General features: G+C 37.9%; 1 protein-coding gene across 2 annotated transcripts in view; it reads right to left on the bottom strand.

The window, feature by feature from the left end:
• LOC148661720 (attractin-like protein 1) overlaps positions 1-14808 on the bottom strand; it is a 429208-nt gene that overhangs the window by 192503 nt on the left and 221897 nt on the right. The window lies entirely within an intron of this gene.

Genomic DNA, 14808 nt, shown 5'->3' with positions numbered 1-14808 from the left:
TCTGATCTTATTTCTGTTATTGATTTTCTTTACAAAAAAATATTGACAGAATACACAGGTTCTCTACAAAATAAATTTGAAATTCTAATTTCTGCAGCTATACAGTATTCTGCTTAGCATGAAGAAAAGGAAGAAATCTGCACCTTCTTTTTTATACTGCAATTGTAATTAGTTTACTACATTCTATTAATGAATATTATTTTAATAAGTTAAAATTGTGAACCACATTCATTTCTATATGGAACTGCAGAATTAATTGCTTTGGAGATATTATTTTTCCTTTTGTTCTTCCTCAAATGTGCCACTTAAACTAAAGGACTAATTGTTCTCAGGTTGATAAAGAATGCTGTCTAATTATATTAATGTTACTACTTTATATGCAGAGCAGAAAACAAGAGAGACTGGTCTAACACACTCCCTATATAATGCCATCAATATGTGAAGTGGCTACATTGGCTGTTGAGATAAATTAGAGCGTGTTTGCAATTCAGTAGGTGGGAGTGTGGTTCTCAGTGGGGCAATCTCGTCTTGACTGGTAATGTATCACTTTAAAAAGCTCTCGTTTCAAGTTATGAGGGTTGCACCTGGTGAGACAGAAATAAAAGTGTATGTTATAAAGAAAAAAATGATCAAATATTTTAAATGGTGCCTTATTTATTTAATTGCAGAACATTTAAGCGGCAATTACATAAAACTATGCGTGAGTGTGCAGCACAGTGCAGCCCGTCAGGCAACATGTTCAAGAAAGAGGGAAGCTCATTGTGGCAGGAATGCTGGGTACTCATGGGACTACAGCGGGGGAAAGGTGGGCAGCATTGGCAGTGACTCCTCATCACGTGTCACTAAACTACTGTGGAGCTCACTGTACTACACAGAAACAAGCATGTAAAAGAGCTCAGGTTGTAATTGCCTGAAATACCATAAAAGCTTGATTTTTTTGTGCAGCAAGGGTACAAGAAAGGTATCGTATCTTATTCTGTCCCCAGAAAACCACACATGATGTCCACAGTTTCTACTGAGTCCACTTTAAGATGTTATCATTTTCACCATCCAAACACTGACTTTAAGAAGTCTTTTTTCAGTATACAGTAGTGTCCAATACTTATAATAATCTTTTTTTCCTCTGAATACAGGGGTCAAACTGTTTAATGGTTTAATGTAGACATATGTGACCTTCATCTAGTCCTTACCAATTCCTACTAGTAGGTAAAACTAACCTTTTGACAATTAACACCCAAAACTCTACTTTTTCATTATTTAAAAAATCAGCTTTTTTATAGTTTAATATTTCTTTGTGAAAAAGTAAGCATACCCTTAGTTCTACTATATCAGTTAAAATGGTGTGCAGAATCAGGTGTACCAAAACGTAAAAAGGATTAGCTGATCATCAGGAAGTGATCCAACCTGAACATAAAATCAGAAACTTTGTCAGCTTGGTCTTAAGCACTCAAGAGTGTGGTAACACATCATGCTCACATCAAAAGAAATGTGGGCAAGTCTTCGAGAATATTGTTGCTGCTTGAACAGTCTGGGAAGGGTTATAAAGCTTTTCTCAAACAATATGAAGTTCATCATTCCACAATAAGAAACTGGTTATATCATATCATTGATCATATCATGTGGTCACATTCTCTACAAGATCTGACTATATGATACCCCAAGTACAAGACGCATATGCAAATCTATGACAGAATGGCTCAAGAAGAAATTCAAGATTTTTGAATTGTAAAGTCAAAGCCCAGACCTAAACCCCAGAGATGCTGTGGCAGGACCTAAAGAGAGCTGTGCCAACAAGAAAGCCCTCAAACATCACTGAGTTGAAGCTGTTCTGAAAGGAAGAGTCTGGAATTCCTCCCAGGCAATGACAGAGATTAATTAAATGTTTCCTGTAAGAGCTGATCAAAGATTTGGGTGCTAAAGAGGGTGCCACCAGTTGCTGAATCAAATGAATCTCTTACTTTTCCCACATCAAGATACTGAATGCTGGCTATATAAATAATGCCAAAGTAGAATTTTGTGAGTTATACTGTATGTCAAATGAGGTTCGTTTTATATACTATTAGGACTTTGTGAGGTCTAAATGATATGATATTAAATATGTATAAAACCTTAAGGGGTATACTTACTTTTTACCATACTGTAGGGTTACGAATTGAAAAAATTACATACTCAAAATGTATGCGTAATTATCATGATGATTCCGATGGAAAATAAAGGATTTCAATATCGGACACAAATTCACTCATTCAAAAATCGCCATGTCAAAAGGCAGACTTTTTAAGTAATTAATTACCATCTTATTTCAATACACTGTATTCATGCATTAACATCTGTCTTCTGAGATTCAGGGGTTATTTGGCAAAGAAGGACTTCCTGCCACGCACTTTGCTCAGCACTCTATGTCACAGAGTGAACAGCAGCAATAGTGGGAATTTAATCTCGACAAGGCAAGAAATAGTTGCCTTAAACTAAATACTGTAAATATTCACTAATAATGGCTTCACAACACTTGGACCTTTGAACAAAGACATTTCTTGTAGACATACTGAGTCACAACAAACATCTAAAAATTAGTTCCAGCTTTTAAAACATACATACTGTATGTTCTCTGAGGAATACTGCTCTATATTTCAGAAATAACATTCTAGGTAAAGACAGCTGCCTCTAAAACAAACATCAAAAAGGACCGTTCCATCAAGAGCTGCATTGTGATTTTGGCTTTTCTCCTGTGTATAGACTTTTCTGAAGGAGCTGGAGTATCAGATATGAAATGTTAGAAATTCTAAAGATAAAACAGATGGCAAAGGTGAAAATTAAAACGCATTACCAAAAAAATTCTGAAATACAAGTTTCAAGAAAATTGAGGAAAAAATTGCCAGAGGAAAAAAGGGTGACAGACACCAGACTGGTACAGTGTTGTTTGGTGGGATACTGCAAGTTTATATCCAAAGGTATGACAGTTTTTATCCCAAAAAAGAAAAATCATGGGAAAGTTACAACTCTTCAGGCAGCACTGATGTTCTAGCACTGCCACATTCTCAACATCTATACACAATTCCCATAAAGCATCTTTTAATTGATTACCAAAAAGTTACATTTCTAAGTACACAGATCTAGCCCAAACAATCAATGAGTCTCTATGCAGTTAATAAAGAGTTAAATTATAACTAGGAACTCAGATTTTCTTACATTGGTGGATTGAAAAGGCTTAATTCAATCTCAGCATGGGCAATTAATACGAAAGCTAGAAAAAAAATATATTGTCAAAACTGATCGTATACTACACTGACAGGTAAAATTTTCTAAAAGCTAATTCTACATAAAGTTTATGCACTGACACTGTCAACATCACAAATGTGAGATGAAAGACTTCACTTGAATCGCATTATTTATACTTTTTAATTCTTCTAAGTGTGTAGAGAAGTATAAACAATGAGTAATTGTTTACCACCTCATTCTTTTTTTTTTACTTTCTTATATATTGATGAAATAACTTACAAATACAACATACACAGTACAAACTAAAATAATTAACAGCTTTCATCAGTCATCTTTTTCTTATCCTATAAACATATAGGAAGTGGACTGGATTTTCACAACTCTTTTACGAGAGCCTGATTACCCAACAACAAACACTGACAACTGTCACCCACAGCTAATGTGTGTTTAGAATAAAGAGACTCAACACTATCAATCACTTTAACTGACCCAAGAGAGCAGAACTGAATTGACTTAAAATAAAATATTTAGGAGTTGTACTCATTCATGTGCTGCCTCATGAGAAATGGTCATTTTAGAGTCCAAGAGACTCCCAGTTTAGTCCATATTATCACAACATTTTCTGAAAGTGCTGCATGCTTATACTATATAAATTTATCAATTTACTGCCCCTACTGAGGCCTTTTCTACCTCGTGCCTTGATTCTAGTCCATTTTCTACATCCCAGACAAATTTCTGTGTCAAGCAATAATACGATTTTTAGGTATCTAAAAAAAGGTGGAAAAGGAAAGAATAATATATCACAGGCACTAATGTGATAGTTGTCCAAGTCTGGTGGCAGCAGAGTAGGCCTTTTCTTTGTGTTAAGAAAGCTGCTCAACAGGTAGCAACATGAGTTGCTTGATCAATTAGCATAGGCATTTTTTTTAAATATGCTTGCTTCTGGACTAAATGGAGAATCACACTGTGTCATACAGCCTTGTTATTATTATTGTGCTACATTTGTGAAAATTTGAAACTAATAAAAACATGTTCACAAAAATACTTGCTTTTCTGGACATGTGTAATTATTTTACGGTTCCAGACACAACCCTTACAGAAACAGGGGGATAGTATTGGTGTTTTTCCTACTCTAATTCCTGGTTTCTTACTTTGAAACGCTGAAGAGATAACTGTCTACACTACACAAAAAAATATAATAAAGAATAGCAATGAGGAAAATGTCCCATAAGTGTTAAGGCAAATTAATTGGTCTTTCTTTTACTAGGAAATCTATATAAAAGAAGAGACGTTTATGTGCTGCTTTAAAAAACATGCTTGGGTACATACAGTATTTGAAATGCTCTTAGAAATCTACAAAAACTATACCTTACAATAATTAAAAAGAATGTATTCAAAGACAAATTGTTTAATACGGAACAGTATAAATTAATTACATTACATATAGAAATGTATTTATTATAAAGCAACACAAAATCCCTCCAGCTATACAGCTCGCACAGTAAAATAAAGGTTTATACTGTAGGTCTACCAACCTGTAGTCTACCATTAGACTTTAAAGTATGTAGTATATTTTAATAGAGGAGACATTCAAAGATGTTGAAAGATTTTAACCCCCAGTGAACACTCCAGCCTCTCAATATAGTCCCATATCAGCAGCCATATCACCCTGCAACTCACAACTGGCAACCCACTGAAGCTAAGCAGGTGTGAGCCTGGTCAGTACCTGGATGGGAGACCTCCTGGGAAAAACTAAGGTTGCTGCTGGAAGAGGTGTTAGTGGGGCCAGCAGGGGGCGCTCACCCTGTGGTCCATGTGGGTCCTAATGCCCCAGTATAGTGATGGGGACACTATACTGTAAACAGGCGCCGTCCTTCGGATGAGACGTAAAACCGAGGTCCTGACTCTCTGTGGTCATTAAAAATCCCAGGGCGCTTCTCGAAAAGAGTAGGGGTGTAATCCCGGTGTCCTGGCCAAATTTCCAATTGGCCCTTACCAATCATGGCCTCCTAATAATCCCCCTCTATGAATTGGCTACATCACTCTGCTCTCCTCCCCACTGATAGCTGATGTGTGGTGAGCGTTCTGGCGCACTATGGCTGCCGTCGCATCATCCAGGTGGATGCTACACATTGGTGGTGGTGGAGGGGAGTCCCCATTACCTGTAAAGCGCTTTGAGTGGAGTGTCCAGAAAAGCGCTATATAAGTGTAAGCAATAATAATAATAATAATATCACACATTTCTGAAAGTCTATTTAAAAAAAACATATCCAAGATATTTCTGGAACTTCTGACTGTTTTTGCTGCTTGCAGAATGCCTTGAATGCCTGTTTAATACAGTACCTAAATGATTAGATATTAATTGGCCCTTTAACTAATAATTTATCTATATACAGTACATCTGTATGTACATTTTCAATTTGCATACATCTAATAAATGTGTTTTACAAACTCCCCTAACGTACTCTTCCTTGAAATACTTACGGACAATATCATCTCTTGAAGGTAAGTTTGCTATATTTAATAAACATCTTAAAACACAAACACTAATTTTATATAAGGTTCTACTTGTATTTATATATCTACAGTATTGCTCTTCATCATCATAGGAAAACAATGTTGGGTTCCATACAAATGCTTAAATATTTTGAAAGATATTGGAACTGCCAATAAGCAACAAGGAAAAAAAAGAAACTGACCTGACTGACTGAGCTAATGTCCTTAGCAGAAAAATGGAATAAGAAGGCTTTTAAATTCATAGGGGTTTTTGAAATTTTGGAGTATTTTTCAGTGGAACAAATGTACCTAGTAGACAGAAAAGTCCAACAGAAACATGGACAGAAACATCCAAAATCACAAAACTCCTTCACTGATGTGAGTTTGCTGCTGAACAATATTACCAATGCACCATTGCTTCTTTCACACTTTTTCAAAGCTGTAAAAGGTGGCGTGAGAAGAGAAGCCTACTGTAATTTAACAATGGGGTTCAGAGGACAGTGCTACACACATTAGTTCCCCTAAGCACTCATCTTATATCTTACTAAATCCTTCATTTCTTTTGCTCCTTCTTCCTTAACTACACGCATGATGGCAGCAGGACAACAGCTTGAGCACTTCTGGAAGGGGCTGACAGTTCATTTACAGCCCCTTTCATTTACTCATTTTCATTTATTATTTATTCAATCATTACTTATTCATGACCATTTATTAGTTTCTAATTTACGCAGTTCTGATTGACGTGGCAGATGCGCTCCTGAAAAATGCTGCGTAAATCAAAAATGTGTAAATGAAAAACTAATTTCCCAAAAGAATGCATGTAAATGGAGGGGGGGGGGGGGGGTGGCGTTCCGTGTCTGCTCCCAACTGGAGAGCTCAGCTTCATGACAAAAATGATTGTCAAATGATTACAGTTTATTCATGGAAGACGTCTGTATAGTCATATCAAAAGTTGTTTTCAAATGTAATGGTCATTAAATTTGAAGATATAAACACATTAATTATATGCCCTTAAATACCCCTGAACAGGGCAGCCATCTCTGGTCCTTTTACTCTCAGAAAGCCTTTTTAAAAGCCATTTTGTAATGTCTCCTATTTAACATTACAAATTATTTTATCCAGATTTCTATATTTAGAGTTTTAGTCAATTATTATTTTTAGAGTGTTTTGTTGAATCATGGGGTTTATTGATGGCTGGGTTTTATTTACTGAATGTTAAGGTCACTGATTGTGTTCTTAACTAAAGAGGGCACATTAAAAGCAAATTTCATGCATTGAAATTTTGTTAATATGATGTCACAATTTTATTTATTTTATTTTTATTCAATATTAAGCTACAGTGGCTTTAACAACACTCTAACACAAATTGCTCAGCAGTCTGTGCATCACCCAAGCAACTCTATTCATATTCTAGTATGAACTGGGTAAGCACTGCATGCATAGTTTAGGACACTCCACCATGTTGCCTGTTGCTAGCTGTACCAAAGGCATTAATATCAGAATTTGTCCTTAATTAAGAAGTGGTTTATGTTCTTACATTTTTTATCCATAAATGAACACACTAAGAGTGTGTAAATCAAGAACAACCTACTGTGTATGTTCAAAGTATACTTAAAAACAGCTGTTCTTTCCCAATTTACTAATGAGTAATTAAATATGTATTTGTACTAGGAGTAGCATGTGGTTTAGCCCTTGTTTAGGTCATTTATGAAATATTGACATTCTCAGACTTTGGGTCACCTTTTATTCTTTTCCATCTGGACTAAGGTGCAGCTTCTGATATTGTCCACAGTGGAATTTTACTTTATCACACGGGAAAAATGAGTAATTTGTTTAGTTACTGGTACTACATTTCATTGATTTGGCTGGGAAGTGCTACAGTACTTAATAAATACAGGCTTTTCAGTTACACGGGATGTCTTGGTCAGATCATTCAACACCACAGGCTTGAATTTCACTGTTTCACTAAAGGCACTCAGATTTACTTGTACAATACATGCTGTACCACAGTCAATACTCCAACAGTGGTTTCTGCACTCTACAGACCATCTTAACATTAACATACAGTATGGACGCAACATATCTTCAAGCTAAATTATAATGAAGTTCATGTTATTCTTATCAACTCTCAACAACAGCTATCCAAAGTTACTGTTTTCAAAAGATGCAATCGTGGTTTTAATTTCAGCACATCAGTGCCACTGCTAATGTGCTGAAATTAAAAGCTTGACTGAAGTTAGAAAAACTGGTGTTATTTTTTTACATTGTGTTATCATTCAAAGCACCACAAGAGTATCTTCCCATAACACAGCCTAATTAATGCTTCTATCTGATTGTGAAAAATTAAGGGTTCTTTTTCATCACAATTAGACAACTGCTTTACTGAGATATCTACTAAGGTGCTAAACAGTATATGCATAATTCTGCAGATCTTGCTGAATAAAACTACTCTGCCTCAACACATTTTATGCATAAACCACTGTCTTCCTTTTTACAATGTGCAACTTAAGGTTTTCCTGATTACATAAAAGTCACTGCCTGGTCTTGCTCCTAATTATCTGAAACACATACAGTACAAAATATAGTCAAACACTTAATTCAAGATTTGCTCTTGGTGGTCTTATTTTACCTAAACAAGATACAGCCTTTTATTTTAAAGTTTGAAATTCCCCTGCAGCCATGGATGTTAAGACTCATACTAAGACCTCTTTTCAGTAGCTTATACTGTATAATTTTGTTTTACTATCTTGGCAAGCAATCGGCACAAAGCAGAGGACACTATGGACGTGTAGCGGCAATGCTTGTTAATAAGACAGAATTAAGCGTTGGTATGCTGTCCTAAATGAGGCCCCATCTCACCCTCCATCTCTGTGGTGCAGCCACAGAGAAAGTATTCATGCAGGCTGATTTAAGATGTTTTCTTTTGATAAGGGACAGACCCCAGACGGGGATGCACTTAGCTAAGCCTGGCTATCATGATCAATGGTCATCCATTGGCGCCTAGCTGTCTAGGGAGTGCCGAATGGAAATCTGGACTGCATTCTTAAGAGTCAAGAGTAAGTGACTTATATCTCACCTTGACCAACCAATCAGGGACTGGCAGGGCGTGGTAATACCATGTGGGTCTCCAATGCCCGCCAAACTCTCAACCAATCAGCACACATCTGTGTCTTGGTCAAAAAGGGAGCGCAAGCTCAGATCGGGGCTCTCCTTGGCCATTTTCGCGCATCCTCAGAGACAATCATGTGACAACTACTGTTGTCTGCAAAGGGACTTGGATTTTGTTCTAAGCGCGAGGCCGAGGATCCCGTACGTACTCAGAATTCTACCAACGTGAATGCTCCGCTTGATCAACGGCAGACTACACAGTTGGACCCTCGTCGACAACCTGAATAGCTTATTCAGAAGCAGCGCTGGACCGGGAACGAACCAGCTTCTTCCCAGGCAAAAGAGTGACTTGTGAGGACTCGCGGTCACACTCTGTGCATAGAGACTTTCTACTAGCCAGCCGGACTGCTGGTACATCCCCTCGGAGCAACGACTGCCCTGCGCGCCGCAGTCAGATTCCTCCGCCCGGCCTACTCCGAGCTGCACCTCGACTGGTTGGCCGGTAGCCAGAGGACGCCGGGACAACGCCCACTGGACAACCGCTGGAACAGAGGCTGCAACAGAGCCTGTCAGCTGGTTTGGTGTTCGTGCCGGGAAATTCCAAATCCATACACAGTGGATAAGTAAACCCCATGTTCTACATTGCGTCTCGAGAATTCAATTGTACCTCAACACAAGTTGTTATCAATTTAATTCATGAGTAATGCATTTTCTTCCGAGTTTAGAGTAACAGTGGGTAATAACACTGATTAGCGATTTGGTAACCGAACGATAGATATTGACATATATTCTCTGTTGTGTATCTCTTTGTGTTTGCATCTCTTCGAGATTATATACCTTGTATATTGATAACCCTCACAGTAAGGTCTGCCGCTCGTATCCAGGCAGAATAGTATATGTTTGGTGCACAATTTATATTAATAAATGTATCTCGTGTATTGAACCCGTGTGTGTGCGTTGTTAGTTGTTCTGACGATTGATTTTCTAAAAGCCCCAACGAACAACCTCATGATTACTGCTACAATTAATAATTGTCTCAGTAAACCCATCAAACCTCTACAGACGGGACTCCAGTCCATTCCAGGACAGACAGAGATACAGTCCAGGGCCCATTTTCCAGAAGCTTGTTAACCTACCAGTATGTCTGTGAACTGTGGGGGGACACCTGATCACCCAGAGAAAACCTACATAAGCACAGGAAGAATATAATATATTTTGGTACTGTAAATGCTTTTCTATCTACTGTATGTTAAAACAGTTGCATTCACAGATCGGTCCTGCTCATCGCATTGTAGGTATACCACACATATTTCCCAATGGTCATGCAAAAAAAAGCCTTTAAATTCATGCATGGCAAACTCCATTAAAAAACAAACTTAGCATTACATTGGTACTGACACATACCCCCCCCTAAATAGCTAAGAGTACATTCTATACAAGGTTAGTGTCCTTGTCACCTCTAAAGGTATCTTTTCATAATCCTAATGACAGATTTACTTTATGTCAGGTACAGCTACTGGGTATTTTCTTATTAAAATAATGTTTAATAATGCTTAATGTCATAACAGTACACACAGATTCAAAGGCCCCACTCCCCAAAAAACACTCTGATAAACAGGGATATCACTTATGTTAAAAATGGTCATGAGAGAGGTTATACAATACAACCATCATACAGTAAAGGTATAGGATGACAGTCTGTATCACTGCAAACATTTTACAGAATCTTGCCTAATAACCTGCATTAATATCAATTAATCACCTGAGCTTACCACTATTGGACAACAAAGCACGGACTGAATATAGTTATACTGTTCCACATCCTAGTTTTTCATGTGTTAGCAAACATATTATAACCTAATATGTATAAGCTTTTCATTAACACTTCACTGGTAATGCACTGAAGAATTTCTTACAAAAGAAATAACCTCAGTGATTTTGAATCATCTTTAATTCACGTGCTTTAGGTTTTCCAGTGTTTATGATCTAATCTGTTTTGATCTCATCGAGTGATCCTTTCAGACTGACAGAACCTGCGTCTTCAAACATTTTTATGCAATAAAATGAACATCACTTTCTAATCACTTTCCACCTTTTTTCTAATATCACATTTCCTTTACACTAGAATATAATTCACTATATGCTTCTAAGAAAGATTGCAAACAAAATTAGACCATTCATTCAGTCTTGCTCCTGTAGGTGTTAATAACTACAATTCAAATTTGTTGCTGGGTAGATACTGTAAATTCATGAACACTAAGGATATACAATACTCAAAGAAGTACTCAAGCCCTGCACCTTCTGATTAAAATCCTAGTGCTCTTCTTTCAATGAAATATTTTCTCTCCTACCCCCAATACACTGATGGAGGAGAGGCAAAGACAGAAGTGTCCTCTGATGTCTCCTCTGCTTTTAGCAGTGTAGAATAAAGACCAAAGACCAAGACAAATCTGAAGTACCAGCTGAAGACAGACAGTGCACTGATTCAAGGTGCTTGGCACTTGTTTGTACAGGTGTCGAGAAATACAGCCTAGACCAATGTCTGTAGTCTCTCAAGGCCCATCGTGTACTCCAGACAGACGTTTCAAAAGAACAAGCAACTCGAGAGCAAACAGGAGTTTTTTTTTAATAAGTTGGATAATTTTAATAAAACAACACCAATAGCAGCAGGTACCATTAGGGTGCAATCTATTTTTATCTGAATACAAGTTTTATCACTACATTAAAGAAAAAAATCTGAACTGCTCCAATAGGACTACAATTTGAAGGGGAAAGTTTGCACAATCTTGGATTTACATCCCGACACAAAAGTGCAAACGCATAGAAAAGCAAAAGATGAAAACATAAGAATTTAAGCATAATGATGGCAAATAGACTATATTTCCTCCTAAATTTCACAAGGGCTCACCTTCAATATGTAGTATGTACAGTGCCTTGACTATATAATACTGGGGTATTTTACACAAGCACCAATTTATTTGGCATGATTTAACTTCCGGGACACCTAACTGAAACAGGACGTTCACATTTACAGCAGGTTTTACCATTTCATCAGCATATACTTGGTCTTTCTTCTACAGGCATTAAAACACTTACTCTTCAAAGTGGACTGACATCTACCTGAAGGAGCTGATTTTTACTTCACGTGAAATGAGGTCCTGTTATGCTCTATAGCACAGAATGACTTTAAGAGCATCTGACATTTAAAAATTATTTTGTGTTTTGCCTCTTGATTTTCTTTATGCTTGACAGTACAGCCAAGGCACAGCAAGATTTCAGTCAGAATTTAGTATCTTCCTTGTAATGTTTTAAAGCTGGCACACATTAGAAATTTATATTACATCAGAAGTACTTTAAGTATCAGCCCCACCTTAAGAGAGCTGAAAGCTTTCAGTGCTTTATGTTCCTGATTTATTGGATATCAATGCCCTTGGTGACAGATCCTGACAAAGTGCTTTGGTACAGCAGTATTCCAACTTATACTGTCCTGAACATAAGCAATCCTCAATCAGTTATACTCTTGAAAAATTGATACAATGATGTAGCTTTTTTTTTACTAGAGGATAAATACCCATATTTAAACAGCTGGGTGGAGAGAGGAGGCTTCTGGAGATTAACAGTAATAAGTACCTTCATACTTAAATTTACTAGAAGACTTAACTGCCTCTTAAAAGGAATAGAATAAATCTTCAATACACGCTGAAGAGTTGCTGTTTGCAAGAATATTTTGCTATGCCTTGCTGCAAACCTGGATGGCGAGGGCAGACAAGGAGGCATTACGGACCCAAGAGAGGACCATTACAGACCAGGGGAGGTATCCGGTGAGCTCCAGAATGCGATGCAGGAATGGAAGCAGAAAAGAGAACCAGGCAGAGGGCAGGACTTCAGTACAGGTCAGGACACAGGACTGGAGGGCCTGCAACTAGAGCCGAGCAGGACTGGGAGCACGTTGTCACCTTGGACTGGGCTGAATGGGGCGCATGCTCTCTGGGTGGTCTACAGTATAAACCGTGTGAAGGACCATGGCCACCACAGCTGCAAAACGCCCCACTGCTTTGCATCGGGGTGGATAACACTTTCATAACGTTTTCTAGAATAAAACACTGAACAACACTGTGGCATCCTGGGATCAATAAGGCTCCAGTTATTCTGAGCAATAAATTACCATAATAAAGAAATTTTATGCTGCACTCTTACTGTTCACTTTAATTCTATATATAATAATTATTCCTTACACTTATATAGTGCTTTTCTGGACACTCCACTCAAAGCATTTTACAAATAATTGGGACTTCCCTCCAACCACCACCAATGTGTAGTATCCACCTGGATAATGCGACGGCAGCCATGGTGCGCCAGCACATACCAGCTATCAGTGAGGAGAACAGAATGATGAAGCAAATTCATAAATGGGATTTTTAGAAAGTTAAGGCAAATTAGAAACCTTTACTTTTTTTGAGAAGCACCCTAGGTTTTTTAATGACCACGGAGTCAGGACCTTGGTTTTATGACTCATCCGAAGGACAGCAGCTAATATAGTGTCCCCATCACTATACTGAGGCATTAGGACCCACACAGACCTCAGGGTGAGCAACCCCTACTGGCCCCTCTAACACCACCTGAGTTTTTCCCAGGAGGTCTCACATCCAGGTACTGACCAGGTCATTATTGCTTAGCTTCAGTGGGTTGCTGCAGGCCATATCACCTGCAATATCCTGTCTCAGAATTCCAGCAGTTGTCCATAATGTAACACTCAATGTCTTTGTGCTTCAATGTGGAACACAGTCCATTAGATCGAGCCAGCAATACGTTAATACACTAATTGATAACACATTGTACACTTTTAACAAATTGTGATTTTCTAGTACATCACCCAATTAAAGAGAATCATTAGCATTACACTGCTAGATAGACTTCTAGTGCTATCCTTTCCTGACTGTCACTGTATCACTGAAAATTTGAGAGAAGAATTTGTAGAATGCCAGAGTTCATTCTGAGTGAATCAGCTATTCAGTATCAATACAGTCTTAAAAGCCTTTAAATCTGAGGAAAATAAGAAAGAGATGGACCCCAAAATTAACTTAATTATTATATTAACATCAATTCAGAGCACCAGAGCAGAAAAACTACAGAACTTAAAGGAGGGAGAAGGGTGTTCACATACAGTGCCTTGCGAAAGTATTCGGCCCCCTTGAACTTTTCAACCTTTTGCCACATTTCAGGCTTCAAACAAAAGATATAAATTTTTTATTTTATGTGAAGAATCACCAACAAGTGGGACACAATTGTGAAGTGGAACGAAATCTATTGGATTTTTGAAACTTTTTTAACTAATAAAAAAATGAAAAGTGGGGCGTGCAAAATTATTCGGCCCCCTTGCGTTAATACTTTGTAGAGCCACCTTTTGCTGCGATTACAGCTGCAAGTCGCTTGGGGTATGTCTTTATCAGTTTTGCACATCGAGAGACTGAAATTCTTGCCCATTCTTCCTTGCAAAACAGCTCGAGCTCAGTGAGGTTGGATGGAGAGCGTTTGTGAACAGCAGTTTTCAGCTCTTTCCACAGATTCTCGATTGGATTCAGGTCTGGACTTTGACTTGGCCATTCAAACACCTGGATACGTTTATTTGTGAACCATTCCTTTGTAGATTTTGCTGTATGTTTGGAATCATTGTCTTGTTGGAAGATAAATCTCCGACCCAGTTTCAGGTCTTTTGCAGACTCCAACAGGTTTTCATCCAGAATGGTCCTGTATTTGGCTGCATCCATCTTCCCCTCAATTTTAACCATCTTCCCTGTCCCTGCTGAAGAAAAGCAGGCCCAAACCATGATGCTGCCACCACCATGTTTGACAGTGGGGATGGTGTGTTGAGGGTGATGAGCTGTGTTGCTTTTACGCCAAACATATCGTTTTGCATTGTGGCCAAAAAGTTCGATTTTGGTTTCATCTGACCAGAGCACCTTCTTCCACATGTTTGGGGTGTCT

The sequence above is a fragment of the Lepisosteus platostomus genome, chromosome 6 (genome assembly GCF_059453375.1).
Source record: "Lepisosteus platostomus isolate fLepPlt1 chromosome 6, fLepPlt1.hap1, whole genome shotgun sequence".
NCBI classification, from domain to species: domain Eukaryota; kingdom Metazoa; phylum Chordata; class Actinopteri; order Semionotiformes; family Lepisosteidae; genus Lepisosteus; species Lepisosteus platostomus.
Note: the sequence above shows the minus strand (reverse complement) of the source record. Positions and strands in the feature narration are given on the sequence as shown.